Consider the following 17,117-nt stretch of genomic DNA (forward strand, 5'->3'; position numbering starts at 1 on the left):
TCACCAAAATTAACTTTAGACATCATTTCAGGACTTTTAAGTTTACAAAAGTTCATCAAATCATCATATAAAAGGTCAAATTTTTTCCTTGGCAAACGAGACTGAAAACATAATCCAGTTTCTCCTGTATGTATCCTGGCTGTCCATATTCCAGAAAAGTGTCCCATTTTCTAAAACATTGTGCGACACAATGCTTTAGAAAACATTGGTTTTATTAAGAACAAAACCAACTATAATTCTAGCTGTTAAAAATAGAAAACAACAAAATAAAAACAACAAGGTCTTGACTTAATTTTAAATCAAAATTTGTTTGGCTTTAGTTTCTAGTTATTTTTTAAATTTATTTTATGTCTCGCCACCACATTAAATTAGTGTACAGTTAATTTTATAAATGGGGGCCTGAAAGCAGGGCTGGCTGCACAGGACAGGAAACCTTCCTGCAGAGGTAATGTACTTACAGGATTGTTTTAATCTCTTTGAGGGATTACTTACATTAACTTGTTGAGGTTCCATTACATTTACCAAGAAAACATACATTTGCTTGAAGTTTGCCAGCTGGGTGGGCTTCTGGGGCTGTGGCACTCACTCAGCATTTGGCTGCCACACTGAGGGCAATGGCCATTTAGAAGCACAGTCAGTGCCAAACAGTGATGTGAAGGTTGGAGCTCCCCAAGCCCTGTATTTTGTGCAGCTGCTGTAAGCACCTACCATGCAGATCAAAATGAAGAGCAGCCCAGCCTGCAGCAGGGAGCTGGCTGCTGATTATGTCTCACTCCCATTACCACAGAGCACCCCAGAAGAGGGGAGTTGGTTTCGGTTCTTTCTATTTTAATACATCAGTATTAAACTCACAGAATTCATTGAAAGGTTAGTGTAAAACAGCTACAGTAACTGCCTTTGCTTTCACTGTAGAAGAAAAAACTGCAATAAAAGTTCAGAGCTGCTTAACCTTGCTTCCCTGAGAAGCAAACTAGCACTCATCCTCCAGGAATATCTGAAAATTCTGACTTCACTGTGAGCTTCTGGATGTTGACATGTGTAGGAAGAGGAGCAGTACAGCAAAATGTGGTCTCTTAGGGGATAATTCAGATCTCCTAGCAAAATTTTTTGCTTCTCATTTTATTTTTCTATATGCAGAGGCTGATTTCACCACTACTCTCTTTTGTAGGAGTGTGAATCAAATCAATAGGCCAATCCACTCCTGTAAATGTAAAGACCAAGAAAGACAAACCTGCAAATGAAAGAATTGTTTTGGCATGAATATACTCTTCTCTGTAGATACATACCCAGCAAATTCATAGGATGCTTATTTTTTGGGGAGAAGGAAAAACTAAACAAAAACCAAAAACTCAACCCCAACTATATTATTTCAAAAGAGTAGAAAACCACGAGCTTTCCAGCTTTTTTAAAAAATCACATAAAGGTTCTTCATAACATCTGCACTCTGGAGAAAGAAAATACAATTTGTTACTGATTTGCAACCATCTGTATTTTCCTAGTGTTTTCTCCTAAGCCAGAAAAAGGGTAGTGAAATCCCCTCAGGTCTTCCATCAAATGTCCATTTTGATCAAGCCAAGAAAATTCTTGGCTTGTAGACCTCATAAACATAACTTTTCTTTTTTTAGATGCATACACCAAAGCCTCTTTTTCACCTCCATTTATATTTTATTTTGCTGGGATTTTGGGGGGATGGGGGGGGGTATTGGAGTTTTTTGTCCAAACCCACTCTTCTTATTTGGCAAATCAATAATCAGGCACAGACCTGGCTCCATTCTCTCTCCTTCTTTCACTTTTTCCTCCAGAGCCTATGGTTTTACAAATAGATCTTGTACAAGAGTCCCTAGAGAAACAGATAATTCCCAAGCAAATTCAAAAAAGTGTTTAGTTTAGCAATATGTTCGTACATGATGATTGCTAGTGCAGTTTCTATTCCTCACAATTGAAAATTTTTGTTATGAACAATGAGATCTCCATAGCAAGCTGAACAAATAAACAGGTCCATTTTATACTATTCTTACTAGATGAGGTCAAAATCATCACTTTTCCATATTCTTGTTCCCATTTACTCTGTATATGCATATCACTTAAATAAATTATTTCAACAAAATAAGACTAAGTTTGGGGAACTCTTTTTCATCCCTACCTTCTTCAACCTGAAAGTTTTAAATCATTAACTTGGACTTATTCCTTCCTGAACATTTTGATTTGCTTGACAAATATTAAGTTTCAACATAGCCACAAAATTAGATAATGTATAGAGATTATCTAATGTATATACCTTCACCTTCAAAATTGAAAGAAAAGTATGGCAATTTGTTTTGAATGTTTGAGCCTAACATTCTGAAAATAGTGTTTGATAATATCCATTCTTCCCACCCCCAAACAATGTTCAAGTCATTTCTAGTTGTTTTTCAACTGATTTAATTAATTTTCTTCCTCTTTGGTTTATAGTAAAAATGTCAGCCTTTTTAGCTCACCATTTTGTGATTTAAGAAATCGTCCCACAACATTGACAAAGGTGCTGGGCTAGAGTTATTGTCAATATGAACTCTTTGGTTCATAAAACTTCTTGAGCAGTCACCTGAATATTTGAGAAGCATAGAAACTACAAAATCCTTGTTCTGAATTCCCTCATATAGCAAATATAGAGGACAATTCCAGGAAAAAGATTTTAATCCTATTTACAATCTTGGCCTTGTTTAAGAAGGGCTTTGTGCACCTTGTTTTCATATGAAAAACCTCTTTGTAGCATAATAATATATCTCTGTGCTTTCATAATATGGCTGGATAGATATACAGACAGAGGTTTTTGTGGCCAGCACAAAATCTAATCTGGGACTTCCCCATCTCTGCAACCATAGCCAGTCCTACAAAAAAAACGTGCTTCCGCTTCATGTGGGTGCGGTTACACTGTCTGCAGCCCTCAAAAAAAAAAAAAAAAAAAAAAAAAAAGTCTATGAGACAACAGACACTTCCCCACAGGCACAAAGGGACAGGAGAAAGAACCAGCCCACAGAGTGCAAAGCTGCTCCTGCTCTCCTGGCTCTGGACATTCTCAGTGCCACCAAGGACCAGGGCACAGGAAGCTTGTGCAGCCAGAGGGGTCTGCTGCTTTTTGGGACAACTGGAAAGAGCCAGATGAAGGAAGGAGTAAGTGAAGAGCTGAGGAAAGGGAAGGGGAGGAAGGACAGACTCCACTATCCTGTCAGAGGCCATGCAAGCAGGGAAAGCCTCCTCCAAACACGAGACTGCACTGCAGTTCCACCCACACCAGCAAAACCAGGCTTGTTTACCCTGCAGAGTGCCACGTTCTCCTGCCACAGATCCAGCAAACCAATACCCAGCCTCCCTGCTGTGATTTTGGCATGTGTAAGTACTGACCTACTGTATCTTTAGGTCTGATGAGTTTGACCCTTTCCACACAGAAATAAGTATGGCAGAAATGTGGACATACACCTGCCATTCTGCAGGATCATGGAATAGAATTTGTTTTTGCAAGAAATATCAAGGTCACCTAAGAAATACTATACAGCTCTGGTAAAACCAGCATAGCAAATATAGACATGAGATAAACTAACTGTCTGGTTTTCCATTTGCCTGTGACCTCTATTACTGTTCTTTGTTCCTTTGCCTATAACCTCTACAATTGCCTTTTTGATCCTTTAGGTCAATATGATTATCAGTCTCAACACTGCCACTGCTTTCAAATTTTTCAAATAAAACCTCATGTGGAAAGCTACAATCCTTTTCTATTTGTGAGTTATTAAAAAATTAGTGCCTTTGACTAATATAGAATACTTTCAGGACTAGATCCATATTCAGAAAACGGTAGCTATTCAGTCTTATTTATCACTTTATTTCTCTTTTGTCACTATTTACACAAATAATTTACCAGCTTTCACCCCTCACCTGTGTTTCACATATTTAAGCACTATCATTAAAATCCACATTCATCACAGTCTCCACTCACCGCAACAAAATCGAGCAAATAAAACAAAACAAAAATCCCCTACACAAAGAACAAAATATCACCGCAAAATCAATTTACACAAAACCCACCCCTTGTCCCTTCACCATAATTACAACAAAAACTCATCACGATCATTCCAGTCTCTAACATTGTTCAGTACTTCTTTTGCCTGTTACTTCTCCCTGTTACTACTCTTCTCTCAAAATCTTCATGACCCTGGGTTTTGGCACCAAAATCACTGTAGTGGGTTGACCCTGGTTGGACGCCACGCACCCATCAAAACTGCTCTATCACTCTCCTTCACAAGTGGACATGGGAGAGAAAATATAATTTAAGGTTCAGTATTGAGACAAGGCCCAGAAGAGATCACGTGCTAAATACCATCAAGGCAAAGCGTACTCAAATTTGGGATATTAATTGAATTTATTGCTAACAAAATCAGAGCAGGATAATGAGAAGTTAATTAAATCTTAAAAACACATTCCCCCCCAGTTCTTCTTTCCCAAGCTTTACCTCCTACTCCAGTGGCGCAAGGAGACATGGTAGGGAGGTTATGAGCAGTTTATCATGTGGTTTCTCCTGTGGTTCAGGGAGAAGACTCCTTCCCTTGTCCCAGCATGGGGTTCCTCAGTTCTCCATGAACTTCTTCAGCTTGAGTCCATCTCACAAGCAATGGTTCTCCTGGAACTGCTGCAACATGGGTCACTCTTCCATGGGGTACAGTCCTTCAAGCACAGCCTGTTCCAACATGGGTCCCCCACAGGGTTAAAAGTCCTACCAGGAAACCTACTCCAGTATGGTTTCTCTCTCCACAGGGTTGTAGGTCCCTGCTCCAGCACAGGCCACCCACGGGGTCACAGCCTCCTCCCAGGCATCCACATGCCCCAGAGTGGGTCTCTTCCAGGAGCTGCGGGTGGATGTCTGCATCCCCATGGACCTTCATGGGCTGCAGCTGCTCCACCATGGTCAGCACCGGGAATTGCAGAGAAATCTCAGCTCCAGTACCTGCAGCACCTCCTCCCCGTCCTTCTTCAGCATCTTTGTTGTCTGTGGAGTCACTCCTTTCCCATGTTCTCACTCTGCTCTTCTTGGCCACAATTACATCTGCACAACAACTTTTTTTCTTCTAAAATATGTTATCACCTCATTCCTGATCAGCCCAGCCCTGGCCAGCAGTAGGTCTGTCCTGGAGCTGGCTGGCATTGGCTCTGCTGTACACAGAGGAAGCTTCTGGCAGCTTCTCACAGGAGGCAGTCCTTTAGCTTCTGCCTCAGTACTGAAGTCTGGCTGTGCAAACCCAATGCACTACGCTGCTAACATTTTTCAAAGCCTATCCTAGTTTTAATAAGGACTAAAATACAAACTGTACACTGAAGGCCAGCAGCTGGAAGAGTCCCAGTCTTGATAAAGGTTACTTGCTATGCATGAAATAAGTGTAATAACAATGTCTGTCTGATAAAAGTTGAATTTACCTCTGTGTTCCATGACTAAGAAGATACAATATATAGTCTCAATGAGAGACTGCTTGTGCTGCCTCAGGAAAGCTGGGGTGTATATTTGTCAGTATTCATACAACAGGAGATTGTTTTCTTAAACCTATGATTTCTAAGCAGAGATTCAATCCAGCTGTCAGTGGAATGACTGAAAAAATGTCATTGACGCCAGTATTGATGATGTCTGCCCACATGCAAACACAAACCCAGTATGAGGTCAGCGGTCTCTCCAGCCCCACTCATGCAATCTCCTACAAAAGTGAGTTCATGCAAATGTATGATTAATACATGAAAGCTGTAATTTTGAGTGTTTCAGTCAAGTTCTACAGTGAGTTCCAAACGCAATAGCTTGAAACATTAAAATGTATCCCCAGCCTCTTTTGCCCCCCTCCCTATTTTTTCTGACCTGTCATTTTTAAGATAATGTAGCAAATTAAAAAATAATAAAGCTCAAATAAGCCTATTTTTTCAAATTTGTGCTTCACACTGTGCCAGAGGTGTCACGAAGGGAAAACATCATTGATAATATGTGACTGCTTGCAATCAGATTTGAGAGATGCATAATCTGTCAGTAACCTCTGCCTGTAAATTTCAATTACAAATTCTGTATTTATTACACATGAACACACTGTGTTTCCAGGTTCAGCCTCTTCAGATAAGGAGTAACTTACAGGGTGTGTAGGCCAGTTGGTATTTTATATTAGACCCCAACTATACAAAACTATTTTCAATAATACATTCACAGGGTCAGCGATCAATTTTTTTTTTTAATATTTTTTATTTTTACAAAGTGAAATAGAGTATGGGAGAGGATAAGGAGAGGCTGCAACCTTGGCGATGACAGGAAAAGCCTGGAGAAAATCACCATATGCATAAAAAGAGGCAAATATTTGCTAGTTAAAATCCAGGCAGTGGAGAAATTACTACCTAAAGGCTGCAGCTGGTTGTCTCTACAGATTTAAAGGATCAGCTACCAAGACTGTAATTCTAAGAAAATCTCCTATTAATGGATAAAACTCAACTGTTTAGTACAGGCTGGGCAGTGAGAAATGAGATATCCCTTAAGAAAAAGAAAAACTCTGGTTTCCATAATTGCAGGATACTGAATTTGCTTCACTGGTGTGACACATAACCACATCTTGGTGGCAACTGGTGGCTCCCATCACCAGTTCATTTCATAGGTCACCAACTGGCCATCAGATTGTAATGACTTCTGGCTATTTCTAACTGGGATTTAAATCAGTGACCTGAAGTAAAGACATTCATCCTATTACGAGCCTCCTGAGCTATGTAAATTCCAGTGGAGAAGGGTTTTTTTTTTAATTCTTCTTAAGATTACTTCACACAGATATAAATGCTCATGAAAGATCTGAAATGAAGAAGAGTTGAGCCTTAGATATTGATAGGGAGCCTCATTCCTCCTTTCTTCAGTGAAAACTCTGGAAACCTCTGGTTTGAATTATTCATTCACTAAGCCACCTACGTATGCGATGCGTGTGTGAGAGCAGCTTCGGCAATTTATCAGCTTTAGTGATGCCTGAATACACAGATTTTATATTCTAAAGCATCTATCAGAAACACCTGGATGCAGAGATCAAAAACACTGGGAGCATTTCATGTGATGGTTTGTTTTATATAGACATACTGTACTGAAAAGGTCAGTTTAAGAGCACCGGAATGATTTCTGGGAAATTTCCTTTCCCCTTAAATCATCTACCATCATATGAAAAAACAGTTCATAAGCTCTGCACTTCCATTGCCACAGACAATTAAAAACATCAAACAAAAGAGGAGTGGAACCCAATTGCTCCCATCTTCATTGAAAAACAGAAGCTGAAAGTTCCACTCCAGGAAAAAAAGTTTCTGCAAATTCAGAAAACAAATTGCAGGGAAACCACAGGATTTAGAAAAAGAAATTTCAAAGCTTTTTTAGACAGCTACATGTTTTAAGTTTAGGTCACTGTATGTAATCATATAAAATGAACAAATAACTGAAAAACTGAAATTCATGAAAATCATATTGATAACTAGTCATAGCCAGAGACTGCAGAGTCATTATTAAACTACTGTTGCTGAGCTTCCGGACATCATATGATCACCAGATTTTAAAAATGTGTTTTAGTTAGAAAATCTCTACTTACTACATCCCTGCATTTCTTTCTGAAAATTACATAAATATTATATTTATATATCTAGTAAAAATCAAGTTATTTTTCTAATAAAGAAATCCAGGAAAAATAAAAAAACTGAAGCTAAAATCAGTGTGAAAAGTGATACTTTCCTTGTTCTATCATCAAGGAAAGAATGTTCTCATGTCACAATATTTTTAAATATTCAACATTTTAAAATATTCTTGATTTTTAACTATAAATAAATATGAATATCTGAAGAGGGAAATGTCCTTTGAAGTGACCACAGACAGCATGGCTTTCTAGAAACAAGAAACATTTTACACCGTGAGACTAAACACCCAGTGGCATGACAGATAGCAAATAAACTGTAGACAAACTGGATTCTTAGCCAGGCCTATGCTGATCTCTGTATGTAAAACATTGTATACAGACACACACACATACACACTCTCCAAACAGAAATGATTTTGTAAGAAAATTATCAGAACTTACAAGGCAGAGAAACATTTAGATGTAACTGCAGCCCAAACAGCACAAACTTCTTAAATTATGTCCAAAATCAGAAACAGAACTACAGAGAGGGGATAAAAGACTAGCATGAAGCTATGTGATTAATTTGCCTTAGGAAATTCTCTCCCATGGGGAAAAGCTGCTGGTGCCTACAGGAAGGTATCTGTGCACTGTGTGATGGGCACGGCAGGGAAGAAAGTCGTGTGAGCCCTCTCTAACGCAGAAAGTCTTGAATAATCAGTCCTGACTGCCAGAAAGGGTGGGCATGATGGGTTTCAGATGTTTTTCAATAAATCCCATTTCTCTGCTTTGTGCTCAGATACCCTCCTGTAGGCACCAGCAGCTTCTCCCCATGGGAGAGAATGGGTGCACAAAGCTGACCAGCCAGCAGAAACTGGGTGTTAGGACAGGATAATATTCTGCAATATGTTATAACACAGGTTTGGGTTTTGAAAGGCAATGACGAGGATTCTTGGAGTCATGGGATTGTGACCTGCTCTTGTCTGGAAGAGGCACCTGCATTGGTGCCTTAAATTGTGCAGTAGGATTTATTAAATGGAAAAAAAAAATTGAGATTTCCTCTTCTGCACACTCCTGCACTTCCTAGCTTAAGCCAGTTTACATCACCCTCTTCCCTGCTGAGTCACACAGCCCCAGCTGGCACAGTCACGTCGTTTATACTACATCCTGCAGGTCCTGCAGGCGGTTCTTGCACTAAATTGTTCCTCAGTTTCCCAACCACTGGTAAAGAGAATTGTCTTAGTTTTTACTGGAAAAAAGTATCTTTAAAATCAGAACATATATGTATATGCAAGTCCTGTGGAACAAAGTAGACAAGTTCCGAGGGAGAATTATTTTGGAAGGGGAATGCTTGACTAGAAAGTTACTTCAGGTCCCACTATGGGCATAATCCAAAGCAGATTTAAAGCACTGGTGCCTTTTATTCTTGAGTTCAGCACACATTGCATCAAATTTCATAAACTAATACTTTGGGTGTTCTCTTTAGAAAAGTATGAAATATTAATACTAACCTGAAACACCAAGGCATACTTTCACAATCCTAGGTTGCATTGTGGACAATAAGGTGAAGCTAGCTAATTAACAACCTTCATTTTTTCAGCTCTGGTGCTGCTATTTAAGTGATTTTTGGGTCTCGTGATGTTTCAGCTGAAGTGCAGAATAGAACACATAGAGCACAAAAGGCCTTTAGCTGTGCAAGAAGGACAAGGCAGAGCTGCACTGGGGATCACTTCTTGCTCCTCCTGAGCCTGCACAGCCTTTGTCAGGCAAAGCTGTTTGCCCCCAGAAGCGGGGGATTAGGATACTTATTAATAATTTATGCCATTTTGAAAAGCTATGGTCAATTCAAACCCAGCTTCTAGCCAGCATAAAATGACAGGGATACAACACAAAACTTCATTGCCTTGTGAGGTTTCTCTCTGCTGTTGCCTCTGCTATCAAATCCAAAATGTTCAGTTTGGTGTGGGTGTGTTTGAGAAATTTACATTGTTTCACTTATTCAACAAGACTTCTATAGCAGAACTAAAAGTAGTCTCTCTTCCTTCTTAATTAAGGGCAAAATTATTTTGTTTACTTTTGATTATAACCTATTTAAATAGTTCAAACCCCTTCATTTCTTTATTTTTGGAATGCAGTTTCTAGGACGTACTTATATTCCACTGAACAAAAACAAGAAGTATTTGATCAGAGTAAGTAATTTCTGTCATAGCATTAGAGGTAACACATTATCCAATTCAACACTTATTACTATAAATAATATACTAATCCCTCCTTTAATCTGAATGGCTACTTTATTAAAAATTCTTTGCACAAAGGATGAAATTAAATTGAATCTCTGATATGACATCCAGTAAAATGGACAAGGCCTAAAGCAACTTATATCCTCTTTCATCTCCCATGTTATTATATATGGCAGGAAACCTTAGTGAACTGTTTATCAGCTGTTAATCAAAGCTCAACCTACAACCACAGCATTCTCAGAATTTTAAATATTTCCTAATTTCTATTTGTGTACACATTAAAGGAATTTATATTCTACCTGTGCAGAAGATCTTGTGAGACCCTATCCCTATAACTCATACCCATTGGGTATGTTAATTTGTTGGAGAGAAATATTTGGGAACAACTTTGAACTAAAGAAAGTAAGAGGAAAAGAAACACTGTTAGTGAGAGCTCCAAGGTGTTGCACATAAAGATATCTAGGGCTGGAGAAAAATCAAGATCTTAAGCAAAAAGGCAAGAAAATTTCCAAGAGTAGCTGCTTGAGGATCAGACGAAAGGGATGTAGGGATGTTTTGAAGGGACTACATTTATTCCTCTACAAAGTATTAACAAAAAAAATTAGCATCCTCAAATTTGATAGACTTAGTCATGGCTATGACACATAAAGTCAATCTCATTAACATAATTTTCATCGCCATTTAAAGTGTAATTTTGTTTTGTTTTCTGAGGTTGTTTTCTATGTGTCTCTTTTTACATTGGCTACAGGTTTAAGATTGAAGGTTCATGCATTATGTGCCCTGCCTTCACAGAGACAAGGCACTACCAAATACTTGGAACCACAATGACAGAAACACTAACACAAATATGTGAGATGAGTAGCTTGTTCTGCAAGGGCTGAATTAATAGACCATTAATTTCAATTATCAGAGTCGGCTGTTTTAAGTGCTTAGTGCCTTTAAACCTGAGAAACATTATGAGTATATATGGCCAGATAAGACTCAGATTAGACAGGACTTAATTAGCCCTTTGTTACATTTCCTAGGTTCCACTGTCACATCAAAAATTTTAATAGGAAAAAAGTCAGACTTACCGAAGCAGAAATCAAGAGTTAGAGGTTAAGTCTTTAAAAAAAAAACGTTTCTGGCAATTATTCATACCTGAAACAACCTTGGTCAAGCAGTTTAAGAGGACCAAGAGATTTAGACGGTTAATTTTAGGGAAAGCTTCAACCAACTATTATTTAATTTTGTCCTTTTATAATGAAGAGGATCCACTTTGTATACATCTTCCATGTTTTGGAATATATTCAGTGCTCAGTTTTATCACATGTAAAATGAGGGTGACGCTGAGGGTCATATAGACCTTCCAAATAGTTTCATTCAAAGCTTCCTACAGGCAGAGTATCTTCACCACCTGAAGGAACAGACAATGATTAACCAGTCCACATTCACAAATAATCTTTTGTCACCAGGATAAAAGGTTAAAACAATTTTTTTTCACTATCTAGTTTATAAAATTAATATGTTCAAGATATCACAGTTAGCGAAGCAAAAACTGTCTTCCCCATTATTTTATGCATAAAATAATGTTAAAAGCACCATGTATGTATTTAAATCCAAAAAAAATAAACTGTCACAAAACTTGGCTGCATTTTTGCCAATTAATAAGCATAAATGCTTTGTTCACTGTCAAAAATTAGCTAACTTATACTTCCCAGCACAACAAATCAAGACCATTCTCCAATAACCAGGTCTTCCAGGAAAGAAAAAGATACACAAATTAAACAACAGGGGTTAAAAGTAGAGTGGTCCATTTTTTTCCTATTCTATCATGCTAGGACCCATTACAAGACACTGAAATCCATCTCTAAAATATTGGAAAACACATAGTTCAGCTCACTAGCCACAGATTATGCAGGCAGTCTAACAGCCAGTTAGGACACACTCTGCAGAAGCACTTTGGCACTAAACTCCAAAATGGTAAGGTGGTTGAAATAACACACTTTTGTAAAAACCACTGTCACGAGCTGCCTCCAAGCAAGTTCTGAACCAGAATTTTTTGTCCTTGTCCTGGAGGCTCAAGATGGCTGGTGACCTTATCTCTCCACTGGCACCAGCTTGGCTGGAAAAGTAACCATGGACCTTGCAGGAGCTCCTGTCCTTGATGGCTTACTCCTCTTTCCCCTGGAAAAGACAGGGGAACTGCAACACACCATCTATGCACTCTTAAAGAGTTGTGTGAAGATTCTAGAAATGCAGCCCTTCCCAGCTGGGTAACACTGAAACTAATGCCCTGCTAAAATAACTTATCAGAGCTACAGGACTGAAGGGCACAGCAGATCTAGACATTTTTTTTAATGGGAACCCATTGTAACAAAACTAATTTTTTTGCCACCCAGCATATTTTAGCTAACATCCCCCTTCCCTTCCAGATTTGATGTATTTTTAATGAAAGCCTAATTACCAATCAAATACAGTTTGAATGAATGCATGAGGAAAAATAAACATCATTTAGAAAGTCAGAAAATATTCATTAATAATTTTTCTGGCATGATAAAAGTGTATAAATTAAGAATCTGAGTAAATATATGTTAAACTACTTGAACATATGCAGACGTAATACGTACTTAAGCCTAATGGTTAGCAAAAGGAAAAGCTGAATTACAACAGCCAATGAGAGTCAGCCCTTATTTAGAAAAATACTTAGGAAGCACAAATGCAAAACAAGATGAAAATCAATGATTTAAATCAAGGTTTCCAACTTGACAATTTAAATCATGATTAAAATTGGCAATTTAAATGGCTTTGATCTAAATCTATCCCCTTGATGTGAAACCAGCCCATTCGGTTTGTCATCACCATTGTTCTCAGAGCCCCTGATGAAAAAAATTATTTGTAAATGTGCATATGTGGATATTTCCTTATGAGTACACTTTGCCTCAACAAGTTCATAATTCATTTCTGACAAGAAGAGTATTAACTCCACTTTAGCATACCAATGGCACAATTTTATTTACCAAGAAATAATATTAAATGTGAATATTATATTTTAAGTAATAGTTTTTCCCATTCCTTCAAAATATTCCCACATTTCATAATACTACAGGAAAATTTTATACTTATCTGAGTTTCAGACCACCAACAGACCTGCCAGTAACAAGCAGAGCCACAAAATCTTTAGATCTGCCATTTAGCATCCAACATCCTTCAAGGGAGGCTACAAGAAAACACATCTGTAAAGCCATAGGACACCAGATCCTCTCTTGAGTGCCAGAGTCACTCAGAGTAGCACAAGCATAACATTCACATGCTTCCAAAACGTGTTTCACCAGCTGGGGGTGGCTATAGGCAAAAGGCTCTTTGGACTTGCCTTTTTAACTTGCTTTCCTGGAGAGGTGTCATACACTTCTCTTCATCAATTCATCCATCCATCAATTCATCCATCCATCCATCCACTCAGCTGTAACTTTTATAGAGGGAAGCTGAGATCAAGAGACACTACATTTCTACAGGTTTTGCACGAGGAGATACCTAGGAGAAAGGAGAAAGGCCCAGACTTCAGCTTAAATGAGCTCATCAGGGCTGGGTGAGATCTCCAGGTAGGGCTGGCCAGAGGAATGAAGCTAATGTGCTCCAGGCCCTGCCAGATGGGTTGTAGCAGGAGCTCTCCTAAGATATGGATCTGTAGAAACCACTTTCCACTGGCTGACACAATGATTTGCAGATATCTTCACCTCACAAGAAATTAAAAATTATCCTTTGTCTCTAACATTGCCTGTGGATACTCAGCTCATATGCTCTGCCAGAATTAAACCAAGATACAATTTTTTATCTCCACTAGGCCCTTAAAGCCTTCCTCCTACCTCTTTCTCAATTGCTCCCTTAAAATACCAGTTTCTTTCTAGTCACCAGCAATGTTTCTCCTTTAATACCCAGGCTATGCTTTAACAGTACTGTATTTTTCTAATCTTTTCTTGAAGTTCACCTCATCTTGGGTGTCTGCTACTGCAATAGGTTTTCCTCCTCTTCTTCCCACACATCCAGACTTTCTGATGACCATTTTCATGGCCTCTGGGCTAGACCATGATGACCTGATTTGTGGTCTTTGAGCCCTTTTTCACAACTAAGTTTATCTTGGGGTCCATCCCAGCACCACCACATGCTTATCAACTATCTCATTGTTCCTGTGTAGCAGTGAAGAGCTGCACACATTCACCTTGTGATCCCAAATTCTTAACTATTTGCTTGTTATGTTTTGTACTTTCTTTTATAATGGCAAATACTTTGGAAGAGGTCCCACTGTTCACAGGTGCAAATTTATATGTGTTCTCTTCCAAATCCCTCATTAATACGTGTCTTTGTCCGTGACACCTACAAAAAATAAAAGTGCAGCTAACTCAGGATGCTTCTGTAGTGACATCAGTGCTGCCAAACCAAATGGCAATAGTTTGTTTTCTCCTCATATCCATGGCTGCTTTTCTGTCCTACATTTAAATCATAAACAATCTAAAGTGGATCTCTTCTTTTTGTCCTCTACTAATAGTGCATCTAGGCCATGAGCTGCTGATCTAGGATTAAGGGCACCAACATAACAACAATAATAATGCAATAGAAGAGGAGGAAACTATGATTTCATTTCTATCTAAACCTGGAACAATTTGTTAATGGAATTAGGAAGCTTCCTTTATGTAATTATCACTGAGTGCGTCAGTCAAAGTCTACCTCATGGTGTGTATCTTTCACCGTGATAATACAGTGTTTTAGAACTACATGGAGTACACCATTTAGATAAGCTGAGCTGGAATTTATGACTCTCCACTTGCAAACGGCTCCAGAGCACATTTTCAATTCAAGATAGGAAAGCAAAGGACTCAGCAAAGGCTTCATGCTAAAAGTAAGGAGAGCTCAAAGAAAATTTACATGCTTTCTTTCCCTCAAAGCTGATACAAGAGAACAAATTCAAATATTTTTGAAATACTCAGTATTCCTTCTCCTTATTTTTTAATGAGAATGTAGAGATGTATTCTTACTCTGCTCCTTTACCCTGCTTCCTAGAAATCTTCTAAATTTATTAGTTAAAAAAAACCCAACAACATCAAAAAAACAAACCACAAATAAACTTTTAACCCAATCCAAAGGAAAGCAGCTTAATAAGATTTTCCGAATGACGTTGAGTCTTGGACAAAGTTTGCAGGAAGACCAGGAATTAATCTGAAGGTGCCTGTTTCCAACTGCCTGTTTTTATCCACTGTACCTCTCATTTCCCTACAGCTAGAACTATGCAAGTTCTTTCATTTGAAAATAATTGTGTTGTTTTCTTATTTACAGAAAATATGCCCCCTCCTTGAAAATTTGGCCTTAAACAATCAGAGCACATAAGTACTTACATGTAAACAGGAACTACCCCATATAATGATAAATTATTTTGTCTTTCTTGGTGCCCTGAATAAATCTGAATCAATAGCATCACAGTCACCTCAAATGCCACATTTCTGAATGACATCAGTCTCCAGCAAAAGTCTAATGAGCCTGAAGATATCTGAATTTGTTGTAATGGAAATACACCAATCCAGTTTCTGGTGTTAAAATCTGGAGAAATGCCCAGACTCACCTTCAAAGTGCCATTCCATTTGCCAGTCACTGGGTCCCCCCTTGTCCTGTCTAACTCATTGCCACCAGCACTGCAGTCCCTTTATGCCTGGCCAATGGACCCTCATTAGCAACCATCCCACTGTGGCAGGATTTATGGCTTCAGCAGTTCTAGGAGCCTGGAAAGATTTGATTATTTGCTTCACTTCTTTGAGAGGGACAAACTGAGGGCTACATACAGTTACAAACTTCAGGCAGGCTGCTACAGCAAAGGGTCACTGTCCTGTTTCGCCTGACGCATCAAGAATGTGACTATTTGAAGGATGCAGTCAGACTTGAACCTGAGTGTACAGGTTTCAGTGAACTGTGCTGAGATCACACAGTCAGATCTTGTCTAGTTTCATAGCAATTTCACTTCTTCAAAACAGCCAACGTGAGCAAGCACCTTTTAAATTATTCAGCTAGATACCAGCTGTTTTCATTTCACTTTCAGAAACAGAATCACAGTTTGTACCCAGATTGGTGCTATTTTTGAGTCAGTGTGCAGAGATACCCTCATCTGAGAGCCTTGGTCTAAGCTCAGGATGATAAAGTAGCATGGGTACACCTTGGATACATCTTAAAACAGATTCTTTTCACTCTACTAGAAATGCAATATGCCTTTTGCAAAGGAAGGAGATAAATCCTTAAACATGAGAAAAATGGGGTCTGGGAAGGAGGTAAGACATCATGTTCTGGTCCACTATTATACTGTCCTTTGGTTCAAGTAAACACACTTAGAAGGAAAGATGTAACATGAGCCATTTGGAACCTCATTATGTTCTTTTGCCAAGTAGGAGGGTTAAGCTTTGTTTGCAAGAAACATGGAGGAGCTAACACAGGGGGAGAAAGGATACTAGGAGTTAGTGTACTGGTAGGAAAAAAAAGGCATAGGAAGTGACTCAGACTAGTATAAGCTGGTCAAAGATGCTGTATTAGCCATGCTGTGAGTTATGCCTACTGAGGGGATTTAATTCTGTTGGTATTCTATAGGTTGGTTGCTATAGATTCAGTGAATGCTACTCCTTGCCTTGCAATGTTTATGTACCGTGCACAAAACAGAGCAGTTACTGACCAGGAAGTTACTGAGTCATCTTTCGTGCCATGGTATACTCATCTTGGAGAAAACTACATGTATTTTCCTTGTGTTGGTGACAAAAATCCTACCTGATGCTTAGAGCTCCAATGAGGGCCCTGGAGAGGAGAGGTTGAAATGGCAGGAGGTAGATGATAATTTTTGAACTCTGGCATATTAAGATGATCACAACATGTGTAGACCCAGGAGGTCTCATTGTAATACCTTGTTAATGTCTCCAAAGCTTTACAGAGACCTTTATGGAGTAATTCTACATGAAAAACATTAACCCTCATAGGTACATTCAATAACTAGATACAACATGCAGAATAAAAGAGCCCTTGGGAGGAGGATTGAGCTCAAATCTGCTTCTTTTTCCGCTTTTTTGTGGAGGCGGATGTGGAAGAGAAGGGGCTGGCCACATGAAGCCTCTGCACTCACAAGGCTGATCCTGTGTCACGTATGATGAAGTGTCTATGTCACAACAGCTAGCAGAGAGGCTGGAGAGGCCTCTGGCTCCATCCTGTCCTTCCCACTCAGACAGGCCAGTTCTGCTGGCTGTGTAAC

Source organism: Camarhynchus parvulus, chromosome 2 (assembly GCF_901933205.1).
Source record: "Camarhynchus parvulus chromosome 2, STF_HiC, whole genome shotgun sequence".
In the NCBI taxonomy this organism is placed as follows: domain Eukaryota; kingdom Metazoa; phylum Chordata; class Aves; order Passeriformes; family Thraupidae; genus Camarhynchus; species Camarhynchus parvulus.